Source organism: Nycticebus coucang, chromosome 16, assembly GCF_027406575.1.
Source record: "Nycticebus coucang isolate mNycCou1 chromosome 16, mNycCou1.pri, whole genome shotgun sequence".
Taxonomy (NCBI): domain Eukaryota; kingdom Metazoa; phylum Chordata; class Mammalia; order Primates; family Lorisidae; genus Nycticebus; species Nycticebus coucang.
Genome location: NC_069795.1, coordinates 16,491,881 through 16,510,360, shown reverse-complemented (window position 1 = coordinate 16,510,360; position 18,480 = coordinate 16,491,881). Strand labels below are relative to the sequence as shown.

Below are 18,480 nucleotides of genomic sequence, written 5' to 3'. Positions count from 1 at the left end.
TTCCACCTGAGCCTCAATGCTCCACTGTGGAGAAATGTGATCTGAATGCCTGCAGATCTCACCCAACCCTGACAAACTCCCAAGTCACAATTGTAACCCTGGACAAAGGAAATGATCCATCCATTCCCCTGCTGCGGAGGAGCACCTTAACGACCACCCATAATTAGATTAGGGGTAAAGAGCTGTCCCCTAGCCAGCCAATCCATAGACTGGCCACTGAACTAAAATGTAGCCTGGCCAATAAATCTTAGCCCAAACAGGCCAGAATTCCTGTTTGAGGAATAAGAATTGAGAAATACAGAAAAAGTAGGCCATCTGGTAGCTAGGGGAGTATGAAGAAGACAGAGAAGATGCTGGATGTGAGTTGGGTACTAACAGTGAAATCCAGGGACTCCTTCTCCGAGGACCCCAGACATGTCTTGGGTTCCAAATCATTTTCTACTTCCTGTTCCATTTTGGACTGTTCTATCATGATTCTTGCTGAATCAAGATTGATTGATTCTTTATGAATCAAGATTGTTCTATCATGATTCTTGCTCTTGGATTTCTGAAAGATGATCTTTCTAAAGAATATATAGGGGGGCATAGAAAAGATGGCTGACTAAAGCCAGCTTTCCACAGAGGCTGCCATCCAGAATGAGAGTTAAAGGACAGAAATTTAGCAAGTAACCTGGTGGATTAGAGCTGCACCAAGAGAGAAGGTTGAAGAATGCACATCAACCCTGCTGAGGTGAGCTGTGACCCAAGGATAAAAACGGAAGGTACAAAATCAATCACCAAGCAGACGGGAGTCCCCTCCCCCATGAGAATGGCTCAGAGTACCCCATAACAAACAAGCAGAGTTCAAAAGTTCTTCCATTATACTCCACGGGAGAGACACTCTAAAAACTGGACCTACTTCTCCTACTAGGATGTCATGGCGCTCTCCTGCCAGGCATAAAACTGTATAAAACTGTATATATTCTCTACCTGCAATTCTGAGCTCCCAGCACTCCCCTCCACTCTCACTCTGAGGTCTGGAGGCCTATCCCCCAGGAGTCCAGATTCTCGGGTGTTTTCTGGAGAGATGTCAACAGAGCATGGACTGCTGCGGGCCAATGCTGATTCTGCGGCATGGGAGTGAGGAGAGGACAGTCAGCTGAAAGGGAACCACACTGGAGGAGCGGTACCATAAGGCACAGAGCAGCAGCTGTTTTTGGCAACTATAGGGCTTACCCCTGGATATTCCAGAGTCACAAACCCTGTCTCTCTGGGCAATCAGAAGAGGCCAGGCATCTTCTCAGGTGGCAACCACCAGGAAAACAGATCTGTGATGGAAATGCAGGCCCCATGAGTAAAGGGTTTGCCTGAGGCGGTACCAGCCTGGGTAAAGCGTGGGGACTAGAAAATGTGCGCACAGTGCTGTCTGATTCCCAGGGTGGGGCTGACACAGAGGACCGCTTTACTGAGCCTACGATGCACCTGGCCCCAGGGGATCATCAGCCTAGACAAAGGAGGGCAGGGGGCTTGAACTGACAGCTAACTGTGCTGAGAATATAAACCTGCAGCAGCAAAGACAGGGCCTGAGGCACAGGTTCTGGGAACTCAAAACAGTTTATCTTCTGCAGGAGAATTTATCTGGGACAGAAACAAATTACACAAAGTTGTTCTGTTCTGTCAGTATCATCAATCAGGGGTGGGGCTGGAACTGAGGGAACAGCTCAGCCTCCATCAAGTGCCCAAGGTTATCAGGCCTCTCCTCCCTCTGCTGGATAGTGGCAGAGAGCAGCAGCCTGGCTGAGGAGACATAGATTTCCTTGTGATGAAGGCGGGTGCAAACCCCTGGAGTATCTGCTCACTGGAGGCAACTGGGTCACAGTCCTGCGGGGTTATCAGTGACGAGGTGTGACAGAGGTGCAAGGTGGGGAAGGAGGCATCAGCCTTCCCAGACTAATCTATTTGTTGGGTGGATCCTTCTGACCTCATGGAGCACCTGAGCAAGTCATATTTGAGTTGTCAGCAGACACCTGTGATCTAGTTGCCAAAGACCTTTTTGAACTCTCCCACCTGAGACAAATGCTGACTGAGACAATTGACTTGGACCTTTTGAACTGAGCCAATTGCCCAAGGACTATCCAAGTGGTGCCCTGGGTGTGTGGTTGTAGGACTTTCCTTTTCCAATGGTTGCCCGTGGGGGGTGGGGTGACTTAATTGCTGGTATTTCTCCACAGCTGACATTTCAACCCAGAGTAACTGTTTCACTAAGGTCAGACCAGCTGAAAACAAGACAGAGCCACTTAGCCTCACCGCACCAAGCAGGTCCCCAGTTTCTCAGGCTATAGCATTGTACAGGTCCTCAGCAAAGCTCCAGGGGAAAAGGTATAGACACCAATCACAGCTTCTGGGCAAAGGGCTGGTTAATCACTACTCCTGGAGAGCTGAGCCCAACTTTTCTTTATCCACTAATTTAGTCAAATGGTGTAAAATAATCATAGGACAGAATCAGCAGAAAAACTCTTGTAACATGAATAACCAGAGTAGATCGACCCCCCCAAAGAAAAATATGGCAAATGTAACTGAAGATCCCATTCATAAACAGATGGCCAAGATGTCAGAAAACTAATTCAGAATTTGGATTGCAAACAAGATTAATAGAATGGAGGAAAAGTCGGAATTAGAAATTTGAGGAGAAATTCAAAAGTTGTCACAAGAATTCAACGAATTTAAAGACAAAACCACCAAAGATTTTGACACATTGAAGCTAGAATTTGCAGCCCTCAAAGATCTGAAAAACACAGTAGAATCCCTCAGTCACAGAGTGCACCAAGCAGAAGAAAGGATTTCTGACATTGAAGACAAAGCTTTTGAACACTCCCAAACTCTCAAAGAGGAAGAGAAATGGAGAGCAAAAATGGATCATTCTCTCAGAGAGCTCTAGGATAATTCGAAGAAGGCTAATATCCACCTCATTGGAATCCTTGAAAGCGATGAAGTGGCTTCACAAGGCACAGAGGCTCTTCTCCCTAAAATTATGAAAGAGAATTTTCCAGACATGCCAAGAGATTCTTAAATTCAGATAGCAGAAAGTTTCAGAACCTAAGCACGACTCAACCAGAATAAGACATCCCCCAGGCACATCATAATTAACTTCACTAAAGTTAGTATGAAGGAGAAAATTCTGAAAGCAGCAAGATGTAAGAAAACCATAACCTACAAAGGGAAGAATATTAGAATGACCACAGAGGTCTCTGCTGAAATCTTTCAAACCCAAAGAGGGTGGTCATCAACTTTTAATCTCCTAAAACAAAATGACTGTCAATCCTGGATCCTGTATCCAACTAAACTGAGTTTCATTTATTATGGAGAAATTAAATACTTTAATGACATTCACATGTTGAAGAAATTTGCCATAACCAAACCAGCTCTTCAGGATACTCTCAGACCTATCCTCCATAATGACCAGACCAATGCTCTATCACAAAAGTAAATTCACTCAGAAACTTTTGATCAAACTCCAACATCCACAGTGGCGAAAGGATTAAAAATGTCCACTGGACTTTCGAAAAACTCGATACCCAAAATTTTACCAGACCCATCAATATTCTCCATTAATGTGAATGGCTTAAACTGTCCTCTAAAGAGGCACAGGTTGGCTGACTGGATACAAAAACTCAGGCCAGATATTTGCTGCATACCAGAATCTCATCTTACCTTAAAAGATAAATATAGACTCAGGGTGAAAGGATGGTCATCTTTATTTCAGGCAAATGAAAATAAGAAAAAGGCATGTGTTGCAATTCTATTTGCAGATACAGTAGGCTTTAAACCAAAAAATGGAAGGAAGGATAAGAATGGTCGCTTCATATTTGTTAAGGGTAATACTCAATATGATGAGATTTAATTATTAATATTTATGCACCCAACCAGAATGCATCTCAATTTATAAGAGAAACTCTAACAGACATGAGCAACTTGATTTCCTCCAGCTCCATAATAGTTGGAGATTTTAACACTCCTTTGGCAGTGTCAGATAGATCCTCCAATAAGAAGCTGAGCAAAGAAATTTTAGATTTAAACCTAATCATCCAAAATTTGGATTTAGCAGACATCTACAGAACATTTCATCCCAACAAAACTCAATACACATACTTCTCATCAGCCCATGGAACTGACTCCAAAATCGATCACATCTTAGGTCACAAGTATAACCTCAAGTAAATTTAAAGAAATAGAAATTATCCCTTACATCTTCTCGGACCACCATGGAATAAAAGTCAAACTCAGTAACAACAAGAATCTGCATACTCATACAAAAACATGGAAGTTAAATAACCTTATGCTGAATTATATCTGGGTCATAGATGAGATTAAGAAGGAAATTGCCAAATTTTTGGAACAAAATGACAATGAAGACATGAATTATCAGAACCTCTGGGATACCACAAAGGCAGTCCTAAGAGGGAAATTTATAGCACTGCAAGCCTTCCTCAAGAGAACGGAAAGAGAAGAAGTTAACAACTTAATGGAACATCTCAAGCAACTGGAAAATGAAGAACATTCCAACCCTAAATGCAGTAGAAGAAAAAAATAACCAAAATTAGAGCAGAATTAAATGAAATTGAAAACAAAAGAATTATACAACAGATCAAGAAATCAAAAAGTTGGTTTTTTGAAAAGGTCAATATAATAGATAAACCTCTGGCTAACCTACCAGGAAAAAAAGAGTAAAATCTCTAATCTCATCAATCAGAAATGACAAAGATGAAATAACAAGACTCCTCAGAAATTCAAAAAATCCTTAATGAATATTACAAGAAAATTTATTCTCAGAAATATGAAAATCTGAAGGAAATTGACCAATACTTGGAAGCACATAACCTTCCAAGACTTAGCCAGAATCAAGTGGAAATGTTGAACAGGCCTATATCAAGTTCTGAAATAGCATCAACCATACAAAATCTCCCTAAAAAGAAAGTCTGGGACCAGATGCTTCATGTCAGAATTCTACCAAACCTTTAAAGAGGAACTAGTAACCTATATTACCCAACCTGTTCCAAAGTATAGAAAAAGAAAGAATACAACTCAACACATTCTCTGAAGCAAACATCACCCTCATCCTCAAACCAGGAAAAGACTCAACAAGAAAAGAAAATTTTAGACCAATATCACTAATGAATATAGATGCAAAAATATTCAACAAGATCCTAACAAACAGAATCCAGCAACACATCAAACAAATTATACATCATGACCAAGTCAGTTTTATCCCAGGGTCTCAAGGCTGGTTCAATATACATAAATCTATAAATATAATTCAGCACATAAACAAATTAAAAAACAAAGATCATACGATTCTCTCAATTGATGCAGAAAAAGGTTTTGATAATGTCCAGCATCCCTTCATGATCAAAATACTTAAAAAAATTGGTATAGAAGGGACATTTCTTAAACTGATAGAGGCCATCTACAGCAAACCCACAGCCAATATTGTATTGAATGGAGTTAAATTGAAATCATTTCCACTCTGATCAGGAACCAGACAAGGCTGCCCATTGTCTCCATTGCTTTTCAACATTGTAATGGAAGTTTTAGCCACCGCAATTAAGGAAGAAAAGGCGATCAAGGGTATCCATATAGGGTCAGAAGAGATCAAACTTTCGTTCTTCACAGATGATATGATTGTGTGCCTGGAAAACACCAGGGATTCTACTACAAAACTCTTAGAAGTGATGAAGGAATACAGCAGTGTCTCAGGCTACAAAATCAACATTCATAAATCGGTAGCCTTTATATATACCAACAATAGTCAAGTTGAAAAAACAGTTAAGGACTCTATTCCAATCACAGTAGTGCCAAAGAAGATGAAATATTGGGAGTTTATCTAACAAAGGACATGAAAGATCTCTATAAAGAGAACTATGAAACTCTAAAGAGCTGAAAATGTTAACAAATGAAATAACATACCATGCTCATGGCTGGGAAGAATCAACATTGTTAAAATGTCCATAATACCCAAAGCAATATACAATTTTAATGCAATCCCTATTAAAGTTCCACTGTCATACTTTAAAGATCTTGAAAAAATACTTTGTTTTATATTGAATCAGAAAAAACTTCGAATAGCCAAGACATTACTCAGAAATAAAAACAAAGCAGGAGGAATCATGCTACCAGACCTCAGACTATACTATAAATCAATAGTGATCAAAACAGCATGGTACTGGCACAAAAACAGAGAGGTAGATGTCTGGAACAGAATACAGAACCAAGAGATGAACCCAGCTACTTATCATTATTTGATCTTTGTCAAGCAAATTAAAAACATTCAGTGGGGAAAAGATTCCCTATTTAACAAATGGTGCTGGGTGAACTGGCTGGCCACCTGTAGAAGACTGAAACTGGACCCATACCTTTCACCATTAACTAAGATAGACTCTCACCGGACTAAAGATTTAAACTTAAGACATGAAACTATAAAAATACTAGAAGAAAGTGCAGGGAAAAACCCTTAAACAAATCAGTCTGGGCGAATATTTTATGAGGATGACCCCCCCCCGCCCCGGGCAATTGAAGCAGCTTCAAAAATACACTACTGGGACCTGATCAAACTAACAAGCTTCTGCACAGCCAAGAACACAGTAAGTAAAGCAAGCAGACAGCCCTCAGAATGGGAGAAGATATTTGCAGGTTATGTCTCCAGCAAAGGTTTTATAACCAGAATCCACGGAGAACTCAAATGTATAAGCAAGAAAAGAACAAGCGATCCCATCGCAGGTTGGGCAAGGGACTTGAAGAGAAACTTCTCTGAAGAAGACAGGTGCACGGCCTACAGACATATGAAAAAATGCTCATTAATCATCAGAGAAATGCAAATCAAAACTACTTTGAGATATCATCTAACTCCAGTAAGATTAGCCCATATCACAAAATCCCAAGACCAGAGATGTTGGCGTGGATGTGGAAAAAAGGGCACACTTTTACACTGCTGGTGGGAATGCAAATTAATACATTCCTTTTGGAAAGATGTTTGGAGAACACTTAGAGATCTAAAAATAGATCTGCCATTCAATCCTATAATTCCTCTACTAGGTATATACCCAGAAGACAGAAAATTACATTATAACAAAGATATTTGTGCCAGGATGTTCATTGCAGCCCAATTCATAATTGCTAAGTCATGGAAAAAGCCCAGGTGCCCATCAATCTACGAATGGATTAATAAATTGTGGTATGTACACCATGGAATATTATGCAGCCTTAAAGAAAGATGGAGACTTTACCTCTTTCATGTTTACATGGATGGAGCTGGAACATATTCTTCTTAGAAAAGTATCTCAAGAATGGAAGAAAAAGTATCCAATGTACTCAGCCCTACTAAGAAAATAATTATGGCTTTCATATGAAAGCTATAACCCAGTTATAACCTAAGAATATGGGGAAGGGGGAGAGGGTAGGGAGGGAGGGTGGAGGATGAGCGGATGGAGGGTGATTGGTGGAATTACAGCTATGGTACATCTTACAAGGGTACCTGTGAAACTTAGTAAATATAGAATATAAATGTCCTAACACAATAGCTAAGAAAGTGCCAGGAAGGCTATGTTAACCAGTGTGATGAAAATGTGTCAAATGGTGTATAAAACCAGTGTATGGTGCCCCATGATCGCATTAATGTACACAGCTATGATTTAATTAAAGAAAATAAAGTATACATATATATAATCTCCACATGAATGATAAAACACTAATATAGTCTAGTTTAGCAAGGGCAAGGGGAAAGGAGGAAAAGGGGATTGGGAGGAAGGAGAGAGATTGGCGGGATCTCACTTAATGTGCACAATGTGAGGGTGTTCGGCACACCCCTTGGGTGAAGGGCTCAAATACAACTTGAACTTTACCTTAGAATCAAAAACAATGTAACCTAGGCATTTGTATCCTCCTATCAGTAATGAAAATAAATAAATAATAAAAACACTACATGGTATCCAAAAAGTTTGTGTACAATTTAAAATAGTTGTAAATGCTTATGTATTTAATGTACACTGAGTTAATGGGAATTTAGTACCTGGTGTGCCTGTTCTGAGTCCTGATTTATAATTGCTGCTTTATACTGCCTGTCATTCTTTTGGTTACTCCAACTGGCTCACTTATTACCATTTAGAAGCAAAAGAATTCAGTAGGACCTACTGTCAAGAGACATCTTGTATCATGACCAATTCTAAGATTAGTTCTATATTTTCTGAGGATGAATTTTAAGCATTTAGTTTTAATCCACTTATAACTTCTATACCACTAAGAAGCTAAATGTTTAAAGATATGATGAAACTATATGTAGAAAAATGTGGTATTGATTATTTGTGGAAGCAAGAAATGTTCTCACAATAGGGCAAGCGAGTTTCTCTTTAGACAAACCCCTCTGTTCGCCTAATAAAAACTGGTCAATAAAGTTGAACCAGAGGGTTTCTAACCTCTGACTTATGCGAGGCACTCAGCCTTATTGATTTTGCTTCCATCAGCAGTAATGAGTTCTGCATGCCTTAGAAAAGAGCAAAGCATTTGGTTCTTTCCCTGATTCTGACTCTCAATATCCCTAACTTGTCCAGCTCATCTGATGCTTGGAGGAACCCTTCACATAATTACATTTAATGTTAGAATTTCCTTCGTTGGCTCATTAATTGCCCTTTAGTGCAGGTTAAACAGTGACCCCAAAAGAGATCTCCAGTTGCTCTGGGAGGGTGATGAACAATTCTCACCCTGCGCTGCAGCCAACAAAAATGTTGTGCCATTTTACAAGCAGCAGAAGTCCCAAAAGGCCACACAGTTCCATGGCATGATATATACAGAATAATAATAAAAAATTTTACAGCTCCAGAGAAGCCAACTAGTCCCAGTAGTGCCCCAAGGCAGGTAAAGCTGATGTGTCCTCACTCGGCCTCACGCCTCAACAACTTTGCCAAAAGCCAAGAGACTTAGACCTGAAATGCATGGTCTACAGCATGAAAACAGGTCTGAATGTGGGATGACCAGAGTCTTCCAGTGCACATTTCTATCTGCCTGTATGTTATCTTAGAAATCAGGGGAATTTTTTATTTGAAGCATGAAAGCTAAGTTAGTTTAATGAGTGGAATGTTTTTGTATCGTTGAAAAGCCAAAACATACATTCCACTGCCCACTGGGAAAAGACGGGACACTGGCCCATGGAAGCCCAGTCAGGATGTCAGCCTCTGAACCCGACTCCCATCTCATCCTAGTGCTCTTTGCAAATTTGCTCTGTTCCCCTTTTGGATACCACAACAATAGATGTACACCGGGATTTGTCAGGAAGTGCGAAACCTCCAGTATAGGTTATCATCTCATTATAGTTGGTTGGAATTGACTCCAATTTAGAGATGCTGAGTACGGCAGCACCTACGAAATAAAGAACTGGGTTGGGGGGAGATGAGCTAAGTAATTTAAGGACAAATCCTCCCACTAATAATAATTTCGAACATTTATAAAATTGTAAAGTTTGTATAAATTTTCTTGACATATATATTTGTTCATGCTGACCACCAAACTATAAGCCTCATGTCTTAGGGGATATGTGGTATTCCCAAAATGGCATGGAGTACCCAGAAAGAAAATTCTTTATCTTTTATGAAACATTCATCATTTTGCTTTTATACATATCTCTATGTGTGTCTATGTATACACACATACACTCATATACACACACATATATCTACATTCCTAATACACACGTGTAGTTTTTTCCACACTGAATTCTAAGGTAATTGCCACCCCAAATATAATTGCTTTCAGATTCTGTTTAGTTGCCTAAGATTTCTTGACCATACAAACATTAATCTAGTCCAGGAAATTACACTGGCTAGATGCCTTCATAAAACACTTACTGGATTTCAAAAGAAATTTGTATTTGTGCAGGAAGAGAAAGATGTGATGTTTATGAAGCCTTTGTGAGAAGACAAAATACTTGAATGATTCAAAGCTCCCTTTGTGGCTGGCAGGCGAGAAGGCATCTGTATCCCAAATGTTGAAACCACCCTACTACCTTTTTCATATTCCTAAACTATGTAGAATCCACCAACGGTTCAGGAAGTTCTACTAATCACTCATTTGATAGCATACTCTATTCCCATCCAGACACATGGGTGCTAATGAATCTTGAAGATTTAGTTTTTTCCTAATGGCTTCAAGAGGGTGATTTTATTCTGAGAAGCAAGCTGCCTCAGCTTCTTAATCCTATGGCTTCCCCGAGAGGCAGATAAAAATATGCTTTTAATTTTATAAAGAAAATTACCTACGTTAAGATTTTTATGGTTATAATGTCTTCATAGCCACAGACCAGCTTTCCTTCCTTTGGGGGAAAAAAGCAACAAAACACACACACAGATCACTTTCGTCCATCACAGAAAACCCTGCTTTCTCTCTATCCAAAAATGCCACCTTTGAGTTGCCAACAGTATTTTTCACAATCCCTTAGGCTTTCCTCGATCTTTATTCAAAGCTGACTTAACTCACCACAATGGAACTTAAGATTTGTAGAGGTCAGGCTCCAGGAGAATATGACTACAAAAAAAAAAATGGAGATATGGAGATAATTACTTTTAAAGTACATTAATGTGCGTATAAGTAAACTCATTAACTCTGTCAACTGCACTGGCCTAATCATTAGTCAATAATACATTAGTTGATGTGCTAAATAATCTATGTTATATTGATTACATTATTATATAGCATTCATCTGTTTAGAGCACTACTGACCCAGATGGTAACTTAGATTTTCTTATAAGCATATTGAAAAAAAGTAAAAAGCCGAAAATAAATTTAATAATGTATTTTGTTTAACCCAATGTATCCACACTAGTATCATTTCAACATGTGATCAGTATTTTTAAATTATCAGTGAGATATTTTGCACTTTTCTTCACAAAATCCATAGTGTATCTTATTCCTACAGCACATCTCATTATATTGAAGATCATTTCCAGTGTTCAGGTGCTGCAGGTGGTGCTACAGGGCAGATGTAGAGGGTGCAGGGTATTAAAGGATTGAATGGAACTGTGGGATTACTCCCTCCTCTCCCAGCTTTTGATGTGCCATTCAGGAATTTAAATTAGCCAGTCTTTTATATCTACCATGTTTGTTTCTTTAGAGATTTTAAAACTAGTGTGAACAGTTTTAAATTGCTTTTAAGTTTGGTATTAATTGTACCATTTCAAGAAAATAAAATCAGTGTGGATTTGCTGTATTCTTTTCCCATTGCTACTATAACTGCCACAAACGTACTGGCTTAAAGCAACACATATTTGTTATCTTACAATTCAGAAGATCTGAAGTCTAAAATGGGTTGGCAGGGCTGAATCATCTTTCCGGATTCTCTTTAGAGGAGAGAATCTATTTTCTGACCTTTTCCGGCTTCTAGAAGTGGTGTGCATTCCTTGGCTCACAGCTGCTCCCTTCATCTTCAAAATAAAACCAGAAGCATAAAATCATTAAATCTCTCTGTCTCTCTCGTGCACTCTCTGGCCTCTCCTTCCCTCATCCTATCTCCTACCGTTTTTCTGACCCTTCTACCTTCCTCTTAGAAGGACTCTTGTTATGACATTGAACCCACCTGGGTGATCCAAGATAATCTCCCTATTCAAGACTCTTAACTTAATCATATATGAAGGTAAACCTATTCACAGGTTCTGGAGATTAAGATAACTTTGGAGAATCATTTATGCTGTCTACCACAATTAAATATGCCCAGCTCAGATGTACAGGTGAAATTCTGTCACAACACATCGAGTTATGACATAGATTCACATAAGACAAAAAACTATGCTTTAGATGAATCTTTACCTGTTTCGAGCAGTATTCATAAAAAATAAAAAGATTATACAATAAATATTAGACATGCTTTGCATTTGCTTTTAATAGGTGGATTTGGCAGATTCTAGAAGTAATTTAAATATTAAATTGAAAACCTAAGGAACGCCAAGATAATAGTACGTGAGTTGAGGCTGGAAAGAAGGACTTTTCCAGTGTGTATTACAAATTTTTGAGCTGCTTTTCCAAATTTGCCCATCTTCACACTCACTTCCAAGTAATTAGTGGCAACATGTAGCATGGAGTATACTTTCTCACAAGGATGTAATAAAGGCGTTCATAGAAATCCTACTCTTTGCTAAATATATATCATGAAGAAACCATCTTCAAACAAATCAACAAATACTTAATAAGAATATAATGAGGAAGAAACCATGCCCAGTTCAGAATACTCCCTAACTTAAATTATAAATTTAACTTCTTAAGAATAATAACTTCTTTTACAAATTCCCTTCATTAGCAAATTAGCAAGAGGCAAACCGGTAATTACACTTACAAACTGTTCATTGAGTCCACTAGAACACCACCGTTTCCATGCTAGCTCTTCAATTTAACCTTTTTCTGGGGTTCTACTTCTATGATAAAAGAGAATATTGAGGCAATAATTCTCATGTGAAAACATGTGTTCCTGAACTGCCTGGATCAACATCTGGACCTCTCATGTGTGCTCAGGCTCTAAGTCTCTTGTCCATGGGAGATGCACAAATGCACCTCAACTTACGATGGGGTTACGTTCTGATAAATCAGTCACAAGTTGAAAATATCTTAAGTTGAAAATACATTTAACATACCTAACATACAGAAGGTCACACCTTAGCCTAACCATCCTTAAATATGCCCAGAACACTTCCATTAGCTGGCAAAATCATCTACACAAAGCCTATTTTATAATACAATGGGATCTCTTGTAATTTATTAAATACTGTACCGAAAGTGAGCAACAGAATGGTTGTCTGGGTACTTGGGTACTCAAGTATGGTTTCCCCTGAAAGGGTATTACTTTCTCATCATCATAAAGTCCAAAAACAGTGTGGAGCCATTGTAACCTGGGGACTGTCTATAGTAGTCCTAACAATATATCATAGATTGGGTGGCTTAAGTGACAGATACTTATTTCTCACAGTTCTGGAAGCTGGAAGTGTGACGTCAGAATACCAGGCTGGTTGGGTTACGGTGAGGGCCCTCTTCCTGGCTTGCAGAGGGCCACCTTCTCACTGTGTGCTCACATGGGAGAGAGCGAGAGAAGTGGGATGTGAAGAGGGCACAAGCTATCTGGTGTCTTTTCTAAGAAGAGCACAAATCCCTGGAGTGAGGGCCACATCTCATGGCCTCATCTAAACTTATCTCCCAAAGGCTCCATCTCCAAATACCATGACATTGGGGGATTGAGCCTTCAAAACATGAGTTTTTCAGGAACACAGTTCAGTCCATAGCAGGGAATATGCAAGATCCAGACATCTAAGAGCCTCAGGTGATGTACCTCATCCAGGAAAAGTCATCATATAGTCATCCTCTAGCTCTCCAAGCGGCTTCTTCCAAATGCCAAGAATAAATGTGATTACCGCTGGAAAGTCATTTCTCAGGATCCCTAATTGTGGTTTCAATGTGCAACCCCCAAAGTGCATTTTCTACCAAAAACTGTAACTTTGCATCTGAGCAATTACATTCTTGAAATGATGTCTAAGGACACCGAGTTTTCTTGAATGGCATTTCTAAGGAAAAATAGAATGCCAAGCTAGGAAGAAAACTTTCTTGCCTAATCTAACTTTTTTGGGGAGGGAGACAGAGTCTCACTCAGACATCCTGGGGTTGAGTGCCATGGTGTCATAGTTCACAGCAACCTCAAACTCTTAGGCTCAAGTGATTCTCTTTGCCTCTGTGTCCCAAATAGCTGGGACTACAGGCACCTGCAACCAACCCCCGGCTAGTTTTTTAGAGATGGGAGTCTCACTGTTGCTCAGCCTGGTCTCGAACTCCTGAGCTCAGGCGATCCAGCCACCTTGGCCTCCTAGAGTGCTAGGATCCTTTTTAAAAATCTTGCTTTTTAAAATTATTTTCATTTCCTTGATATAGAAATAAGTAGGGTGAGGAGGTTTTAAAAGCTGGGAGATTCACTTACTCGGATGATTCCTGAACTGAAATACCACTGTGCTCAAAAGAGAAGTGGACTATGAGTACCTATGACAATCATTTTCATAAAAACTCAATTTCAGAGAGACACTTAATTTCATTTATCATTTTTTCTAAAGAAAAAGTGTAATCATCGACCACAGTGATAATCGGAAAGATTGTCAAAAAGTAACTGTTCTTTATTCTGGGTAAATGAAGTGTAATTATGGATTTTGTTGTGAATTTCAGTAAAACATGATTTACTACTACAGCAAGGGTGCCATTAAAAACGTGGGTATTAACTTTCCAACAATTTCTAGAAATTGAAATGAAATCTGCTTGGCAATAACATGACATTTTGACACCAATGAAAATATTTTATGCCGTTATGTAAGTGATAAAAATAAATGTTTTATAAAAATTTATCCAGAAGGACCTATAACTAGGAAAAACAATAATAATTAACAAGATTTCATGAAATGTGCAGCAGCCAAAGACAACATTTATACCAGCTGAAGGTGATGAGGTCATTTCTGGTCCTAAGTTCATAAGATCTGACCACCTGTACAGATTTTCTTAAAAGCACTTTAAAAAATTAATTTTCCAAATACAAACAGGCTGAGAGAGTATCCCCTTTTTGCACGATTATCTATTGTGCCAAAGTAATAGAATCAAATGCACACGTCAGCTTTTTAAGCAGCTGTTCCTATGGTGCAGGAATAAATGTGTAAACTCCACCAGCACAAGCTGGAAAAAAGAACCAGCCTACTATTTTTTGAATGGATTATGGAGCCTAGATTTTGTTTCCAGGATAGAGTGTCCAAAGAAACCAAATAAAGAAGCGGGTTGTGAAATTATCCAGTGGATGAGGAATCATCTTGACAATTCAACTGGCTGACACAAACAAACCTGTAGGCAGGTAACCATGCCTCTTGCTGCATTAGCTATGCAGAGTCCACGGCAATATTGGAGATATTTTTTTCTTGAAGGCAGGGTCTTGTTCTCTTGCCTGGAGGGGAGTAGAGTGGTGTCACTATAGCTCACTGCAACTTCAAACTTCTGGGCTCATGTGATCCTCCTGCTTCAACCTCCTGAGTAGCTGAGACTGTAAGTTGCACCACCACACTCGGCTAATTTTTCTGTCTTTTTGTAGAAAGTGATCTTGCTGTGTTGCCCAAGCTGGTATTAAACTCCTCCTGCCTCAGCCTCCCAAATTGCTGGGATTATAAGCCACCCCACCTGGCTTCTTTTCATATTTTGAATTGAGATCATTATAGCATGAGAATATAAACTGTAGCAACATCAGAAGAAGAACCAATTTTATCAAGTGTGTGTATACATGCACACTTGCACACTATTTTTTAATATGAACATCACTGATCTATAAATTCATAAAGTCTAGTAAAACTTTAAAGTCAAATAATAATGATAATAGTAATAATAGAAAACATCTCATTAACTAAAATATTTAAATATATGTTTTGACATACTTTAAAAGGTAATTTTAGTAAAATTACATTTCCAAGTATGGCCAAATAACAATTTTTTCTGTTTTAGTGTGTCATGTTGTCTTTTTTTTTTTTTTTTTTTTGAGAAGGTCTCATTATGTTCCCCTGGGTAGAGTGTAGCGTCACAGCTCACAGCAACCTCAAACTCTTGGGCTTAAGCGATTCTCTTGCCTCAGCCTCCCAAGTAGCTGGGACTACAGGCACCTGCCACAACGCCAGCAATTTTTTGTTGCAATTGTTGTTGTTTTTAGCTGGCTGGGGCTGGGTTCGAATCTGCCAACCTCGGCGTACGTGGCTGGCGCCATAACCACTGTGCTATGGAAGCCAAGCCCCATATTGTCTTTTTAAATAAACTTTATTGTTTAGAACAGTTTTAGGTTCACAGCAAAATTGAGTAAAAATATATAAACCCTGTTCTCCACACACAACCTCCTCTGTATCAGTATTATACAAACCTACATTTACACAGCTTTATCACCCCATATCCAGAGTTTACATTATGGTTCACTCTTGGTATTGTGCATTCTATGGGTCTGGACAAATGTATAATGACATGTAGTCATCATTACAGTAGCATAAAAAAGTTTCACGGCCCCAAAAATTCTCTGCGCTCCACCTCTTTGTCCTTCCATCCTCCTTAACCCCTGGCAACACATACTCCACACTTTTGCCTTTCCCAGACTGTCCTACAGTGGGAACCTTACCATCTGCAGCCTTCCCAGCTCGCCTTCTTTCACTTAGCGTTTAAGTCTTCTCCGTGTTTTTTCAGGGCTTGATAGCTCATTTCTTTTTAGTGTTGAATAACATTCTGTTGAAAGGATATACCACAGTTTCTTTATCCGTTTACCTAGTGAAGGGCATGTTGATCACTTCCAAATTTGGCAATTATGAATAAAGCTGCTGAGCTGAGGCAGGATGGCTGGAGTCCAGGAGTTCGAGGTTGCTGTGAGGTGTGACGCCAGGGCATTTTAGCCTGGGCGACAGAGGGATAAACAAATAAAAATAAAAAAGGATCAAGGGCGGAAAAAGGCAGCTCTTTTGAATGGGATTTATTTTATTTTTATTTTTGAGACAGAATCTCACTTTGTCACCCTCTCAGAGTGCTGTGGCGTCCCAGCTCACAGCAACCTCAAACTCTTGGGCCCAAGCGATTCTCTTGCCTCAGCCTCCCAAGCCGTCACAACGCCCTGCTATTTTTAAAGACCGGGTCTCGCTCTTCCTGGGACTGGTCTGGAAGTCCTGAGCTCACGCGACCCAGCCGCCCTGGTCTCCCAGAGAGCCGGGACTACAGGCGGGAGCCACCGCGCGGGGCCTGCTCCGGTGAATCTGGGCTCCGGCGACAGCTGCGGGCCTCTGAGGGGGCCACCGAGCGCTGAGGCCCGCAGGGTCCAGTGAAGGGGGTTCTAGCCGCCGCCCGCTCAGTGGTGGGGCCTTCGGCAGCCTGGTCCGCAGCCTGGTCCGCAGCCTGGCCTCCGGGCGCCGCCGTGTTGGAGGCTCAGGGCCCCAGCGGTAGCTCCGACGGCCGGAGGCCGCGCGCGAGCCAGGCCAGCTACGCCGGGCAGGTGCTGGAAGTGCTGCCGCAGGTGCACCGGAGTGGGCCGCGGCCAGCTCGGAGCCGGACCACCATGGCAGCGGTGCTGCCAGTGGACTCGGAGGAGCCCAGCTGCAAGGTGGGGGCTGAGGTCGAGGGACTACGGAGGCTGTTTGTGCCAGCGTTGGACAGACCCAAGACCGACCTGCTCAGCCATCCTGACCCGTGTGTGGCCTCCTTCATCGGTAAGTTCCGCGCCAAGGACCGTGCGATGTTAGTGCGCTGTGATGCAGGAGTCACTCGGAGTGTCGCTGTAGCGTCGCTGTAGTGACTGCTTTAGTGATGAAGACTGATCAGTTACCTTTGAAGAAGCCTATGGATATCTCCAGACTGTCTCAAACCAGAAGCTAACATGAATGAAGGGTTTGAGCGGTAACTAGTGCAATGTATAAGCAATATCGTTTACAAATGGTTACAGAGAAGTATCCAGAGCTGCAGAATATACCTCAAGAACTCTTTGCTGTTGACCCAACCACCACTATGGAAGGATCAAAAGATAAGGTCCTCTACAAATGTAGGAAGTGCAGGAGATCCTTATTTCGAAGTTCTAGTATTTGGGATCATAATGAGAAGGAAGTGGGCCTGAAGCCTTTGTCCACAAGAGAATAACACTACCTTTCATGGTTAGCATAGGGCATCAGCCTCAGTGTACATCTTATTTCATTGAGCCTGTTCAGTGGATGGAATCCGCTTTGTTGAGAGTAATAGACAGCTTCTTTGACCAAAATGTAGTGCCAAGTTGGGTTCCTTCCAACTGGTATGGTGAACAGTGCTTGCTCCTGCAGGAGATGGATAACACCTGCTTTTTAAATACATAAGAATAGGGTGGATGAAATTAAAGTACTGCCAGTTTGGGGGTCACAAACAAGAACAATATGAACTTGTAATATCTGGTATCCTGGGAAGAAACTTGCTGATGATATTTGCTACCCTCGATAGGCTATCAACATTTCATTTGAAAAATGAGAAGATAAAATCACTTGATGTAACATGGAAATTATCCTTGTTTAGCTTAATTATATTCATGGTATAAGTAAGGAACAGAGCTTTTTAATCATGTAAATTTTATTTGATATTAAAATACTTTGTGATGCAGATTTAAAAAATGAATGAAGCTGCTATAAATGTCTGCATGCAGGTTTTTGTGTGGATATAAGTTTTCCACTCATGTGAGTAAACACCTAGCAGTATTAGCCGTATGTCACATAGTAAAGGCACACTTAGTTCTGTAAGAAACTGCCAAGTTGTTGAAACTTGCAGCCAAGTTCCAACGTGGCTATACCAGGTCACATCCCTACCAGCAGTGAGTGAGAGCTCCTCCTATTTCACATGCTCACCAGCATGTGCTGTCAGTGCTTTGGATTTTGGCTCTTATAATAAGTGTGTGATGGCATCTCATTGTTTTATTTTGCAATTTCCTAA

General features: G+C 40.4%; 1 pseudogene; it reads left to right on the top strand.

Moving 5' to 3' along the window:
• Nucleotides 1–332: 332 nt before the first annotated feature.
• Nucleotides 333–17,937, top strand: LOC128567381 (dual specificity protein phosphatase 12-like; annotated as a pseudogene).
• The last annotated feature ends 543 nt before the right edge of the window (nucleotides 17,938–18,480 follow it).